The following is a 17,049-nucleotide window of genomic DNA, read 5'->3' as shown; positions in this document are numbered from 1 at the left end:
GGGAGAGAGTAAAGAGAAGAAAGAATGAGAAATGTGTGAAGAAAATGAGGGTGGGAGAGGTTCTATTTATAGGGTGAAAAATGGCTGAACTTGGTGCCACATGTCACCATCTAGTGGCAAGACTTGGGGAGAAAGCAATGGCCAAGATTGTGCCACATCACCTATTTTCGCACAGCACACTTCCGAATTCTAAAATCCGTAACTTTCACATACGACCTCCGTTATTGACGTTCTTTATATCCATGCGTAGGTAAAAATAATATCTACAACTTTCATTTTGAATCCATTGGCTAATTATCGACCGATCTTAAATTTAACAATACGAGGCGTTTAGAGTGTTAAATGACCGTGAAGAATTCGTAACTCCTTCATACAGACTCTGTTTTCTTCTGTCTTTTTACTGTTAAGTTCCTATTAATGAGATCTTCAACTCTCATTTAAGTCACGTAAGCCAAAAACCGCTCGAACTAAAATTCAAGTTTCGGGCCGTGCACTGCTAAGTCGAATCTTAGAAAAATCATAACTTCTTCATACGAAGTCAGATTTGGGCGTTCTTTTTATGGATTTTCTCGGTTTAACATATTATACGAATTTTGTTTAGATCACTAAGTCTAAAAAGTCATCCATCGTAAAATCACTATTTACGCTTCCCGGTGTCGTGCCGGTTCCGTTGCGAAACTTCGATTGGTCATAACTTCTTCGTTATAACTCTGATTTCGACGCTCTTTATATGTACGGAAACCTTGTGAAATATTCTACAACTTGGTTAAGATTATTTCTTCTAAATAATCTTTTGTCGAAAAGTCATTTTCAACCCCTATTACCTCTAAATTGACTAGCCCGGATCTACGAGCGTTATAAAAACCTTGTTCATACAAACTATGAAAGGAAATAATGGTTCTCGCTATATCGGATGAGTAACAAAAATTGTTCAAATCTAAATCTAAACCATTACTAGGTAATAAAGAATAAACTCAAATCTTAGTCACCGACCACACTTTCCTATTTCCCATGAGTAAGTTTATCTTCCCGTGCTCCACATCCCTATTTCCTTTTAGTCCCTGCAAATCAGAACAAATGTGAAATCCAGAACCTGTATTAAGGTCCCAATAATTAGCATGTGATAAGTTATTAGATTGAATAGTGTAAATACCTATAAAGGAGGGCTTGATCTTCCAATCCTTTATATGCTACAGATACTTGGGGCAACTTCGTTTCTAGTGCCCTTTTTCATGGCAATGGAACCAGTCAGCATCCTTCAGATTAGAAGAGGGATTAGCAGAACCAACTTTGGTCCCACTAGAAGAGGATCAATCTAGAGACTTTCCCTTGCAGCTCTTGGAGGGAGCCTTCCTCTTCTTTCCCTTCCCATGTCCAATTACCAGAACATGGGCAAAAGTAGTAGTAGAGTAGAGACTACCGACCTGCCTTTCAAGTTGTTTTCAGTAGTCCTTAAAAGGCCTTGAAGCTTGCTAAGAGTAACCTCCTCCTTGTTCATATGATAGGTCATACGAAACCAATGATAACAAGAAGGTAAATAGTGTAGAATAATATCTATGGCTAACTCTTCATCAAAATTGACATTCAATTTAAGCAAGCGGTCCACATATCTCAGCATCTTCTGCAAGTGGGCCGTGATGGACTCTCCATCCTTCATTTTGGTTGTGATCACGGAGGCAATGATCTCATACCTCTCCTACCGAGAACTTTGATGGTATCTTTCCATTAAATCTTGATACATTTCAAAAGGATAGTAGTCCTCATAGAACTTCTGTAGTTCAGCAGTCATGGTAGCAATCGTTAGACATGACACCTTTGTTGCATCCCTCTCATGAGTAGTGTGTTCAGCTATTTATCAGGGAGTAGCAGTAGTTACATCAATCTCCTTTAGCTCTTTATCTAGGATATATTCTTTATCCTCATATCGGATAGCCATTCAGATGTTTCGAATCCAGTCATTAAAGTTCGAGCCATCAAAAATGACCCTCCCACATAAGGTTATGAGGGAGAAAGAGCCTGAAGGGATTGGGTTGGAAGCATTGTTTGGGATAGACATCTGAAAAAGAAGAAGAACAAAGTATAGATTGGATGAGTATGCTTAATATAACACCCAAATGAAATATTAAGGTTAGGACCCAACATAATATACTACAATTGCGAAGAGGGATGCCGTAATCCAATTGTAAAATATTTGAAGGTAGGTAAATGATGATTTACCAATTTTCACCATGAAAAATAAAATAAATTATTAAGTTTTAATTGGCTTGAAATTCCTAGATCCTTTGAGATTCATTGAACGTTTCAATGGCATGTTGAAATCTCAATTATGCCCTTCAAGTTTGTGACTGGGATGCCGAGGATCACAAACAAGGTGTGAATAACCATGAAAATTAACTTGGTACACTATGTTACAAATCACCTAATCAATGTGCCGGTTAAACGCATGCGCTCCATTGAACAGTGTTGGTAGAGGAATAACTTCAGTGAACAAGTTGTGGTACAACTTCAGTGAACAAGTTGTGGTACAACTTCAGTGAACAAGTTGAAAGCACCATAGAGAGGATGCATTGGTAGAAATTTGATCATCAGTCGGAGTGCCTTATTGTACGATGGATGATCTTCAAAAATTGCTCTAAAGTTGCTTGATGCTTTGGACGGAGTGTGATCTTTGATGGTAGTTTCTGAGCCAGTGGGACGAGCAGAACCCGAAGACTTTGATTGTTTCTTGGAGATACCCGATTTCACCATTTTTGCTGTAAAATTTTAGAACTTGCAGGAAAGAGTTTGAGCAAGACGGTGAGGAAGATGAAGATTGTCTTTAGGGATTCAGAAAGTGTAAAGTGATATTGGGAAGAAAAGGGGTTTTATATGGCCGGATTTCAAAAAGTATTGAAATTGTTTTATTTACAGCTATAAAAGGACTTTTGGTTTTTCACCATTTACAGCCACAAATAAAAATAAATCAAAAGTAAATTGTTTCTGGAAAAGGGGGGGGGGGGGGGCATTTAATGCAAAAAACATTATCATCATCACATGCCGCCTATACTTGTGGTGTACGGTTTTATCCGTTATGAAACATGGGAAGTTGAAATGGATAAACGATTGAGTGATATGACCAGTTAAGTAAAAGATTTCTTTAAAGATTGCGTTTTATGGAAAAATGATTTATTTGTTTTATATCCTAAAATAGATCTGGCATAGAAAAGTGATTTTGAAAGAGACTGAACTGTCGTATGCTACAAAATGAATATTTTAAGAGGAATGTTTTTTTTATTTAATGAAGATCATTAAAAAGCACACTAATTTATTAGTGAATTTATGAAGTGATTGCAGGATCATTTATTGTAATTGCAGATTAATTCTAATGACTGCCGTGGAGAGCAGTGTAACTACAGTAGTGGAATCTGAAAGGAACACTTGATAAAAGGTTAGAAATAACAAAATTTAAAGACCCAAAGAATATATGTATTATATATGGTTGTGTTATATATAGTATATTGAAACGATATATCATAAATATATTATTCCAGGACCGCAGCGGAGACCAAAAGTGGTATGTGGTACTTATTAATTCAAAAAGAATTGCAGGTCTGGATTTATCATTCCTAGAATTTCTAGAAATTTATTCAATTTTGTAGCATCTAGTGCCTTTGTAATAACATCAACAATTTCCTTGTGAGTTGGAACAAAAATTAGTTTGATGTTACCTTTAAGGATGTGATCATTGATGAAATGGTACCCAAGTTTAATGTGTTTCGTCTTTGAATGGTGAATAGGATTGTGAGAAATCGCTATAGCACTCTCAGAATCACAATAAATAGGTATCCACACCATTATGTATCTATAATCCATGAGTTGAGTTTTCATCCATAGAACTTGGGAACAACAACTAGCTGCGGCCACATATTTCGCCTCTACGGTAGACAACAAGACACAATTTTTTTCCTTGAAGAACAACTAAATATTCTTCCTCCTAGAAATTGGCAGCCACTGGAGGTACTTTTTCGATCTAATCTGCATTTGGAATGATCCGCATCTGTGAAGGCTGAAGTCTTTTCCCATTGGTTATGTAACACCAGCGAAACTAGGGTCAAAATTTTAACTTTTATAAAACAATAATTGGGATATACCAAGTGGTATATATCGTAACGAGGTTTCCAAAAATATAAAGAACACTAAATCCGAGTTATAACGAAGAAGTTATGACCAATCGAAGATCTGCGAGAATACTGGTAAAACACTGTTAAACATAAAATACGAAATCCTGATGAAATACTTTTTAGCCTTCGGTATCTAAATGAAAGTAATAGATATCATTAAGCCGTGAACATACATAAAAAGAACGCCCAAATCTGACTTCGTATGAGGAAGTTATGATTTTTCGAAGTTTCTGACCTAGCAGTAGATAGCTAAAAACTCGAAATAGAGATCGAGCGGTCTTTAGCTGACACAACCTTAACGGAAGTTGAGGACCATGACAATAGGAGGACAACAGTACAAACTCTGATTAAAATGGACAACAGATGAAGGAGTTATGGAATTTAAACGGACTTTTCTAGGCCCGACCTGTTAAAAATAATATAATAAAAATAAAATCAAAATTAGCCGATGGATTCTGAAAGAGAGTTGTAGATCCTTTTCTTAGCTACGCGTGGATATAAAGAGCATCGAAAACGGAGCTCGTATGCGAAAGATATGATTTTCTGAAGTTCGAGACACGAATTTCGACGCCGTGTCAGAATTGTCAGTGTTCACGACGTGAACAATCTAACTGATGCATTTCAGAGCTAGTTTACAGATAACGGATGCCATGACGAATCTAGGACAAACTCACGACGTGAATTGGCAAAACTCACGACGTGAACTTCAATTTTTAGCCTATATACAGAAATCGAAGCCTTTCAAGTTTGGCTGCTCATTCCTAACCCCTCTCCTACTTCTACTCTCTGTTAAGCCCCTCTAAACCACCCCAAAGCCCCAGTAGCACTGCTGGAACACGACACAAGGCACGACGCCCCAAAGTTCCCGAGGCACTGCTTCTCTCTAGTCGAAGTACTGCCTGCGTGAAGCCCCGGGTTTTATACTCAAGCTCTGAAGAAAGATCTATACTCCCGAGATCTCCGAGAATCCCGAGATTTCAACTTTCTCTAGTTGAAGTTCTGCTCGATTCTTCTCTCGACTACATCAAAACAACCACTTCAATCAAGTGAGTTCATACCCGTACAAACACACTTTAAATACGTTTTTAACTGCTTTTAAACACTTTTAAGGGTGAGAATACAAGTAAACACACGGCTAAAATCGTGTGAAACATCGATCTTTTGCTATACTTTTCATACCGTTGTTTTAACTATCATATGAAGTTGTTATCATGCAAAACACCTCACAACACAACTTTTCCCTCTTGGGGTACAATATGTTTTATAAATAGAAATATGTTTTATTTATGCGTTTACATACTACATCATATCACGGGTAACCATATTTGTTAAACCATTTTATGCATTTAAAGAACTTATGATTTATGCTTTGTCAAACATTGTGAAAGAGGATAAACATTGCATACAAAACTATCACTTTAAATACAGACTTAGTTGAGAATCCGTGAGACGGTTATATATTAAATGCTACCTTTTTGTTAAAAGGTACAACTTATAGTCTTATCCATTATAACCAGAGTCTCCCATGGGAGAGCGTGTCAAATGTGTATAGATCTATACGGGAAGTCATGATCCCGCGCCCTGACTGTTAGCTACAATCCTTTGGGTGACAGTTTTCATAAACGCTTCGACGCCTGAAGACCATCGCCTCATGCATATTATGTTTAGTATGGTTATAAAACTCACCGGATAGACAATTAATATGGTATTCTGATTTTATGAACGAGTAGTTATTAAAACTATTCTTCATCTAACAAGTGCGATCTTCTTATAGCTTTATTATATAAAACTATGCCTCAACCTTTAAGCATGTCAGTTGCTTGTGATTTTTGGTCTTAGAGACTGCCTGTTACATTAGGAAATTAAGGGATTTTCCTTCATCTAAAACAATAAACTAATAGGAAAATAAGGGATTTTCCTGGTGCAACTATTTACAATTTACAACATGAACATTCATATGCATTTCATACTTTTATAAGAAACTAAGGGATTTTCTTGGAAAACGCACGAACTTTGGAATGGCATACATTTTCTCAAAACCGCTTATGAACTCACCAACTTAATTGTTGACACTTTTTCTTTGAAATAACTTGTATTCTCAGGGAACTGCTAAGCAGGTTTGGAAACCATCTTTTGGGGATTAACGTTCTGGCATTAACAACTTATTTTGAAACATGTTATTGTATTTATATTTTGAATATGTAACAACTACGATTATGTAAACACTTTTAAATATTTATATATTTGGTTGTGTGTACTTTCCTTACTATGCAATTGTTATGATACTTAACACTTTACTTCCCTTTAGATATCTGAGAAATTGCTTGACTGTGGTCAAGTGAGATACTTTAGGGTCAGCTCAGTACCTAGCACATAATCATGTTACAAAGACAATATCCGGTCTACTTGCGGTAAGGTACATTAATGACCCAATCATTCCTCGATAAGTTTTGTGGTCAACTGATTCTTCGATAGGATCAACTGAAATCTTGTATCCAAAGGCCATCACAAGCTTGGTTGAGGAACAATTATCTATTGAGTATTGCTTTATTAGTTCAATGGTGTACTTCTCTTGATGAATGAATATCCCTTGAGGGACTTGTTTCACTTGGAGGGCTAGAAAGAATTTGAACTCTCTATTCATGCTCATTTGGAATTTGCTTGTCATGAGCTTTGCAAACTCATTCACCATACCGTGATCTGTTGACCCAAAAATGATATCATCCACATTTATTTGGATGAGCATCAAGTGATTACCATTTTCCCTTCTAAATAATGTCGGATCAATCACGCCTCTTTTGTAACCAGACGTGACAAGAAATTCAGAAAGAGTCTCATACCATGCTCGTGGAGCTTGTTTTAGATTGTATACTGCTTTTTCTAACTTGTAGCAATGATTTGGGAATTCTTGACTTTTGAAGCCTGGAGGTTGTTGCAAGTAAACTTCTTCCTTTAGTTCTCCATTCAGAAAGGCACTATTTTCATCCATTTGATGTACTTTGATGTTCTTGTATGCTGCATACGCTAAGAAAATGCGTATTGCTTCCATTATGGCTACAGGGGCATATGTTTCATCATAGTCAATGCCTTCAAGTTGATTGTACACCTAAGTAACTAGCCTTGATTGTACACCTAAGTAACTAGCCTTGATTGGTTTCTTACAACCGCACCAGATTCATCAAGCTTGTTTTTATATACCCATCTTGTTCCAATAATTGTGTGGCCAGTTGGGTTCGATACCAATTTCCACACTTTGTTCCTTTCAAACTCAGCTAACTCCTCTTGCATTGAATTGATCCAGTCAGGTTCCATGAGTGCTTCTTTTATGGTTCGAGGCTCAACTGAGGACATAAAAGCTGCATAGTAACAATGGTCAGTTAAATCACTAGTGGATCGAGTTTGTATACCTGCGGATGGGTTTCCAATGATCTGAGCTGGTGGGTGATCCTTCGTCCAGACATGTAGATGAGGTTGTTAGTGATCAGCGGTTGTAGTTAAAGAAATATCTTCAACGTCAGAGGACTCTGCGGTTGGAGAAGGCAGTTCCCCCTCGACTTGTGAGCAACCCGCAGGAGTATCTTGGACTATAGGATTTTGAGCAGCATTTGAGTGAGGTTCCCCCTGAACTAGAGATGGTTCCCCTTGAATGGAAGATGGTTCCCCTTGGATTGATAAGTGAGGGATAATCCTTGGATCTGTTCTTGTGTCTATATTCTTTATTTCTTCATCGTCAAAGTCTGAAGAGACATTTGATTGAGTTGTGGCTCTATAAATAGATACCGGAGTTGCATATTCAAGCACTGGAACCTCGATGGTTGTCATTTGAACGGAGTTGAACTTTCCCCCTCAACCGGCGAGGTAGAAGTATTGTGCGATAATTCTTTGGATAAGGTTGGACAAGATACTTTAGCATATTATTGTTGAGCTACCGGAGACACAAGAATTTCAGAGAGATGAGTCATCTCTACGGGGTCAAAAAGATCATCATAGTTGATTCCAACTATGTTTAACCGACCCAAAGAGGTTGGGAGATCACTTTACAGGATAACTTTAGTTTCATTTGATGGAGCAATGATGTGGACATAATACTCATCAAATTTAACATTGAAGCTTTCGACTATCAGTCTCGTACGTCTAATGAGAACCCGGTAGGCTACCTTATTGGTTGAGTAGCCAAGAAAAATGCCTTCATCTGACTTTGGTGCAAATTTGTTAAGATGATCTTTGCAGTTGATCACAAAACATCTGCATCAAAAAACGTGGAAGAATCTGACATTTGGTTTACGGTTGTTAGCCCTTATACGGAGTTTTGTTAAGACGTTTGCAAATGATGCTTCATTTTGAACAAAGCACGCAGTTGACAGTGCTTTGGCCCAAAAGTAGAGAGGAAGGTTGGTAAAGTTTAACATTGATCTAGCCGCTTCGACCAATGTGCAATTTCTTCTCTCTACTACTCTATTTTGTTACAGTGTGTAGGGAGCTAAGAAGTTGTGACTAATGCCTTTAGAAATCAAGAAACTATTCAAGAGTTGATTAGTGAACTCGGTTCCATCTTCACTCTTTATCCTTCTGACTGGTAGTTTGATATGAAGCTCTATTTCTTTTATGAAGTTGATCAAGATCTGCGGTGTGTCTGATTTGAGTCATAAGAAGAAGACCCATGTGAAGCGTGTAAAGTCATCAACTATAACCATAATGTATTTTTTGTGATGAAGACTGGCCACTATAGGTGGAATGTTGAGATCAATATGAAGTAGCTTCAAAGGTTCAACGATAGACGAATCAATTATCAACGGATGACTTCCCTTGGTTTGTTTTACACACTCTGAAGCTGGGTATAATGTATCATTACTGTACTTCAAAATTGGGAGACCACGGACGAGTTCTTCAGTGACCACGTTGTTGATGTACCAAAAATTTAGATGACCTAGCTTGCGGTGCCATAGCCAGCTATCCTCAGATACAACTTTTGATAGGAAACATAATTGTGGTTTCCCAATGATCAGTGAGACATCCAAATGATAAATTGTTCCTTCGGCCTTTGATTTGATCAAGAAAGTATTTCAATCACTTGTCATGATGTAGTAATATTCACTATCAAATTCAACCCGATGACCTACTTTGCAAAGTTGATCCACACTGATAAGTTTATGCTTGATGCCTTCTACATAAGCAACCTTTTGAATTGAAAATTTCCTGTTGTTAACACACCATAACCCCTGATGATTCCATTCACATTGTTACCAAACGTGACGTGTCCACCATTACAGATAGGCCTAAAGTCATGAATGTATTCTAACCTTCCAGTCATGTGCAAGGAGCAAACACTATCAATTAACCACTCCTCTTCTTGTTCCTCCTTGCATATTGCCTGGAAAATTAAATGGTTAGTTTGGGCACCCAAAAAAGTTTGGAGCCCGGAGTCACATGTAGAGCTTTCTTACTGAAACATCCATGTGGGTTGTAGGAACAGGTTCCGTGTCAATCTTTAGACCTAGTCCTGGGTGTATGGGAACTTTTGGAATTTTACGAGGTTGAACAAGACATGACTCTTTTAGCTAATAGAATCCGAAGGAAAGATTTTTCTCATTCATCCAGACACCGTACTTGCTCAATGGTTCAGAGAGTATAGTTAGAGTCTTGTGACCGGTCCGTGAAAGGTTCTGACTGCGGTGCCCTTGGAATTTGAAAAAGTTTGGGCACGTGAATTACTCCTAGGTTTAGTCCTTTTGATAGATTGATGTGAATTTAAAGGGGCATGAGTTGGTAAAATCCCTTTTCCATTTTGGATTGTCCAAGGAATAACTTTGAAAAGAATACCTTTAAAAAGACTTGACTTTCTTTTGGGATTTTTTAGAGGTGTTTGAAAAAGTTTTTGTTACGGTGCAATCCCTTTTGTATGATTCCTTGAATGCACTGTTTTTTGAAAGATTTTTTGCAGCAGCGGGTTTTCCAAAACTCTTTTGATTTAAAATTTCGGCTTGTTTGAAATTTTTGTTTATGAAGTTAGTATCCCGCTTTTTACCTTGGGATCTGAGTTCCTCTTTCAAAGCAAATTTTTCTTGAGTTTTTGGAGAACCGTAGTCAGAAATGTTCAACTACGGTTTCCTGGAAACCTTTGATTGTTTTAGAAAACGAGGACTTGAGTCATATGAGCTAGAAGATTCAGGACTTTGTGAACATTGGCCATATTCGAAATTTTCAATTGGTAATTCATGAAAAATGGGTTGAACGGTCACTGTGCTCTTGTCTGCGATCTGCGGTAAGGATGAATGGACTACCGTAGAGTAAGTCAAGGGTGGTTTATCATTGGGACACTTTATGGAGAGAAAAGGTGTACAATTGACTAATAAGGCTAGTCCTTCCATAATAATTTCTTCATCTGCATCCGAGGATGACTGAGAATCGGGACAATTTGTGTTAATGACGGGTAATTAATTAGAGGTTTTAGGAAGAATTTCCTCAATAACACAATTTTTACTCAATTCATGAAGTATACCGAAGTGACATCTAATGTCTTCGGGAATTGTTTTGTTATTCACAGGGTAATGAAATTCACGATCCGGAGGGACATATGGACGTTCAGCATTGAATCGGGGAGTGGAGTTATCTGTGGTAGAGTACCCATTGGACCATCCCAATTATAGGTGTTATCTATGGGTCCATTATTTACTAAGTTTTAAATTGCTTCAGTTTCATTAATTTTTTTTTAATTATTAATTGATTCAAACGTACATTTTCTCTCTGGGCTAAGTCCCTTTTGATTTAAAGTAGTATCTAACTGAGTTTCATACAACAATTTAGCATCCTTTTCTAACAATAGATCCTTTTCTAGCATAGCAACCTTAAGTCAGTCCTCAAGTCTTCCTCTCAAGTGATACAACTCTTGGGTTGCTATATTCTTTTCATCTAATGCTTTGTTGTAGTCTGAAAGGACGACATCACACATGTCATTAAGTTTTTCTAAGTATGGTTCATAATCATGCATGCTGAAATTATTAGAATGGATCATGATTTTTACCTGTTCGATGATGCTGAGGGTGCCACCTTTGGTCATGTAGCAGTATTTTCTTTACAGATTTGTTGATCCATCTTCATCCATAGTTGCGACCATGCATATTTTTCCTTTCATCTTGTTGTCAGCTTATTCATCTTCATCTCCAGATAACCACACTTGATGATCTCTCTTCACTTGGGAAACATACACCCTTCAACTTTTTCCTCCATTTCTTGGGCCATTCTTAGGTAGAATTCCTTGTCCTTAACTATGTTTTCCTTACAGCCTTTGGCAAAGTGATTCTCCTTGTTGCATTTGTGATAAATGATGACTTCAGTCTTTTCTTCGGCTACGGTACCTGAGTCTGATGGTTTGTTGGACTGCGGTACCTCTTTTGTATGGTGTGCATTATGTGGTTGTGGTGGATGGTGGGGATTTCGGGTATATATTGTGTGGTTGTTTTGAGGGTAGAAGTTGTGGTTGAAAGGTGGTTTTGTAAACTGCTGGTTCCTCCGAAACGAATATTGTGGTAGCCTGTTGAATTGTTGGCTAACTAAGGCAATGACATTTTGGAATTCTTGTTCATCATCGTATTCCGCATCTGCCTCATCTGACTGTGGTAATTTATCAAATGGAAGTTGGTAAGATGTTTCAGTGGGGTAGGAGTATGGAATTTGGGCATATGGTGTTTGAGCAACCAGGGAAAAAGGTCCACCAAAGTCGGCACAATCTTTCATCACTGTTGATTCTTGTGCTTGAAGTTCTCCATATAACTTGAATAGAGATAAAGTATGAATTTTCCTGTCTCCTTGCACAATCATCTTTGCAGTATACCATTGTCTTCCTAAGCCATTGAGAAACTGCAGATTGGTTTCACGATTGCTTCTGACTGTACCAGCATTATATAACTTTGTGATGATGAGATTGAAATTTTTGAATGAGTCATCAAGGCTTTCTCTAGGAAGAGCTTTGAAGTTGTTAAACTCATTTAGAGCAATGGTGAGTTTCTTATCTTGTGCTTATTCTGACCATATATAGAGATTTTTTAGCACATCCCATATCTCTTTTGCTGATTTGTAGTTTATGATAATGTCGAAATTGTCAGGAGCAACACCACATGAGATTTCACAGAAAGCAATGGCATCATTCTCCATTTTGTCTAAATCATCTTTGGTTGGTCGATTTATTACACCTTGACCACCACCCAGTCGAACTTGAGCACCATTAGTTTGAACTGGAGTAAGAATAGGGACATAGGGTCCTTCTTCCATAGATCTCCATACATCTCTTCCATGCCTTTTAAGATACCTCTCCATCCTTTGAGACCAGTGATGATATGCATTTTCCACAAGTATTGGAGCTCTGTTCGGACCTCCAACACTGTTGGAAACGTTTAGTGATAAAGCTTGTGCCACATATATATATATATATATATATATATATATATATATATATATATATATATATATATATATATATATATATAAGATGAGTTTCAGTAGTATAGAAGGCTTTTAAAAATCAGAGTTTTTGTTTAAAAAACAACCACATTGGCTCTGATACCAATTGTTGAGAGAAAAACTTTGGGAGAAACACTTGAACAAACATTAGTACAAGATTATACTTGAAGAATAAGTTAATCTCAAAGGATCATAACATCTCAACAATAATAAGTTAGATTTGTTAGATAGTTAGTTGTGGAATTAAACGTGCTGAAAATTAAAGGAAACATAAAAGACAACAAGTTATATCTAGTATACACCTAACTGATTCATAACGAGGTTTGTAATCAAACGCAAGTTAGTATGTGTGATCAGTTTAAAGTGAAGAGGATCTTCAGAGATAGAGATGATCTAAATATTTTAGAGTGAAAGTTTATAGAGATCAATAAGATATATGATGAGGAGAAGAGGTAAAGAGATGTGTATTGAAACATGACGATGGCGACTCTATTTATAAAGTTTCATAAAGTTAGGTCAAGAAAAAACTGCTGACTTCTAAGTGACCATGCAAGGTTCACTAGACAAGACAATGCTAATACGAGAAGCCAGTTGATGTAAAAAAAGAACTTCATTGCGGTAGAGAGGTTGCGGTCCGAAACAAAACTTCAACTGCGGTAGGGAAATCTCCATTGTGGTGACACAGTTGATTGCGGTAGACAGAATGATTGCGGATTAGTTTAGAGGGTCACTTTATGTAACAACATTTTTTCTAAGTCACAAGGAAGCCAGTAAACTCATCAACTACCTCTCTAGCACGTAGAAGGTTGGCTAATGCCTCTTGGCTAGCCTTGTCTTCAGTATTCTTAAATAATGCTTGATTTGCTTTCTTGTGACAACCATCAAATTCTGGTCCATTCAAAGTCAAATAAAGTCAACAAGTCAAACCGGTCTTGTGTACTAGGGCTGACGTTATGTAATTACTAAACAACTCGTTATTCTAATGAGAGATCTTAAATCGAAAAGTACGTACATCTAGACTTCCTTAACCTAAAACTGTGGTAAGTAACAAACCAAACCGATAAAAACAATGTTGCATACTCATCGGGAGTGTGTAAGATCCTTAAACAAGGCTTAACAGGGTTTACGGACGTTGCATTGCGAAGCCGGACACTCACATTTGTCACACACGAATCCTCGCTCAATCGTTTTCACTCTATCTCACTTTAATCAAGAATCTCTCCCAAATCTCTCTAAGCATGTGAAATCGCTCCCAAATCTCTCTTTGTATGAGAAACCTCTCCAAGAATGTGAAATCTCTCCCAAATCTATCTTTGTATGAGAAATCTCTCCCAAATCTCTCTTTGTATGAGAAATCTCTCCAAGAATGTAAAATCTCTCCCAAATCTCTCTCAAAAGTTCCTCAAACTTTTTATAGTCTTTCGGGCCATCCCGACCTTTAACCGGGTCAAAAATGGCTTAAAACGGGGTAAAAACGAGTAAAATAGGCTTAAGGACCCGAAACCCCTCTCAAGGAGCCAAACCCTCTTAAGGACCCAAAACCCCTCTTAGGAACCGAACCATCAGAAGCGAAAGCATGAGAAGCGAAGGTCAGAAGTGAACCCTCCTGAAGCGAACCCTCCTGAACCGAACCCTCCTGATTCGAACCCGAAGCTACTGTTCATTCGGTCTACTTCGCTCCTGATACTTCCGGAACCGAAACCTCTCTCTCGGGACCAAACCTCGCACAAGGCCCGAACCCGAGCCTCGGTCCATTTCGCTCCTACTCGCCCTTCGGTCTATTTTGCTTCTTTCTATTTCGCCTTGTCTCGCTTCGGCTCAACATCTGAAGGGACCGAACCTACGACCCCCTTACGAGAAGCCTCGCTGGAAGACCATTTCCTTTCGGTTTTCGACTACGACTTCATTTTAGCTTCGTTTTTAATTGTTTTAACGCGGGATTTTCACCCAAAACTTTCTTTTAACATATAAGACCCCTTAATTAATGATTAATCACGTTTTTAAGGATAAAACCTTATCAAGAAGAGTGGGTGAAGTACAAAGGTTGAGTGTTGACTTTGCTCTACCTTATGACACAAGCAACCACCCCCACACCCACTCTATGCCCAACCACACCTCCCCACCTTACCTAGGTCACTTCAATGTCCTTTACACTCAATTATTATCCTTCCCCACGTTCTTAGAGCTGGAACAACCCATCCTCTCTCCTCACTTCTCTCATTTGCTCTCATTTCACCAAGGATCCAACTCCACTTTTCCTCTCAAACTTCCTCCCTCAAATTCGAGATTCAAGGCTGATTATCAACCTTTATCACACTCTTGGTAAATATAATTCATCCTCTCTATGATTATTTCACTTCCTTCTACTCAAATCATAGATTGCTTACACAAATATCGTCATATTTGTTGTTAGCTCCTCAAATCTTCAAGCATCTCCCAAGTGTTCTTGAGTTGAACACTTCTTTTCTCCATCATCCATCTACTAAAATCACTCAAGGTGAGTTCATACCCCTGTATTTTCATGTTTTCTTAAGTTTTAAGGGCGGGGGGGGGGGGGGGGGGGGTAATACAAGTTAAAACACCAAGAACATAACTAAACTTTGCTAATAGCTTTCATCAGAAAAGTTGGACTCCATTCACGGACTGTTTTGGACAACTTAAACATTTTATTTTTCAAAACTGTATTCGGTGCAAATAGTTCAAGTTCTTGTCTTTAAAACAACTACTTGCACATCTCCATACGATTTTTCTACAATTTATGGTGATTTTTACAAAACTGCCTATCATTTCAAACATCAATCCGGACCAGTCTGTGAATATGAAAAATTTCACCCAAGTTAGAGGTTATTAAAAATCGTGATAAAAATTATGAGTAAACTAGATATATTTTGGGAACTCACAGAATTTACGGATTTAGTTTTTGACTTCGTATGATTTTTCTATGACATTTCTAAACAGCGTAGAAAGGTTAGAGTTAGTTAACAGCTTATAACTTTCAAAACACTTTGTAACATGTTGAGCAATGTGTTAAATCTTTGATGACTTCATATTTTACATGTATTTCTTGTAGTGGTATAATTATATAATAGAAAATACTCACTGAGTTATAAGAATCCTCCATCATTACCATTAGAACAAAGCAAAGCAAGATAAACACAGTTACATAGAAAAGGGTTCTCATACACCACAAACAAACATACTAAACTATAATAGGTATAGTTAGGTTGCTTATACATTTCAAACATCTTGATAAACTATAATAGGTATAGTTTATGTTCATTTACATTACAAAGTACCAGGTTTTTCATACGAAAAGGGGTACAACTACAATGTACCGGTTTTATACGAAAAGGGGTACAAATACAAAGTATCAGGTTTTTCATACGAAAAGGGGTACAACTACAAAGTACCAGTGTTATACAAAAGGGGGGTACAGATACAAAGTACCAGGTTCTTATACAAAAAGGGGGTACAAATACAAAGTACCAGTTTTATACGAAAAGGGTACATATACAAAGTACCAGTTTCATCTAGGATTGTTAGACTTCAGCAATGATTGCTAAGTGTATATGCTAGAGTTATATAAGAATCTAGTCACAATCGACTTACAATTGGTGGGCCCGCCTTATCTCCTGTTCCTTGTTTGGTTGTGGACCTGAGGTAACATCCCGGAATATCAAGAGTAGAGTAGAAGGGCTAAAAGTGTGAATTTGAAGGGCAACTCGGTGAGTCCATGGATGGACTTGGCGAGTAGGGTCGCGAATTTGGTCGCGTGTCAAGTAGCCTACTCGGCGAGTCCAAAGATAGACTCGGCGAGTAGGTGCTGAGTGAAGAAAACCCTAAATTCGGGGGTTGAGCCATATTTAAAGGACAATATACCCTCTCCCCAGCCTCTTTGATCCCCCTTGAAGTCCATAAACCCTAGAAAGCGTGATTGTGGAAGATTGGAGTGCATTTGGAGCTTGGGGAAGTGTTTGTTGAAGAAATCTTGAAGGAGAAGAGGCTTATATCAAAGGGCTTTGTCTCGATTCGGATCTCTTGCTGTTGGAGGCTTCATTTTGAGGTAATATCTCGTTCTTGGGTTGTGTTCTTCTAGATTCTTCATTTTGGGGTTGTGTGGGAAGCTTAGATTTGTGGCACCTTGAGTTTGAAGGATAGATCTAAGGTTGCTACCTTAGATCTAGAGTGGAGAAGGTCTTAAGAGTATTAAAGTCCTTGTCCTTGTGTAGTTGATGGAGTTATCTTGTCCCAAACCCCAAACCCTAGAGTAAAAATGCCTATATCTTCTCGGATTCACGTAAAGATTGCCACTTTACGTGATGGATGGCCTTAGGAGAAGTAGATCTATGGTTTGGATCATCTGCATGGCTTGGAAAGCTTCTGTATGGATTCAGACCCGATGGTACTCGGCGAGTCACATGGGTGGACTCGA

Source organism: Lactuca saligna, chromosome 8 (assembly GCF_052625555.1).
Source record: "Lactuca saligna cultivar CGN05327 chromosome 8, ASM5262555v1, whole genome shotgun sequence".
Classification (NCBI taxonomy): Eukaryota; Viridiplantae; Streptophyta; class Magnoliopsida; order Asterales; family Asteraceae; genus Lactuca; species Lactuca saligna.
This window is presented reverse-complemented; position numbering follows the sequence as displayed.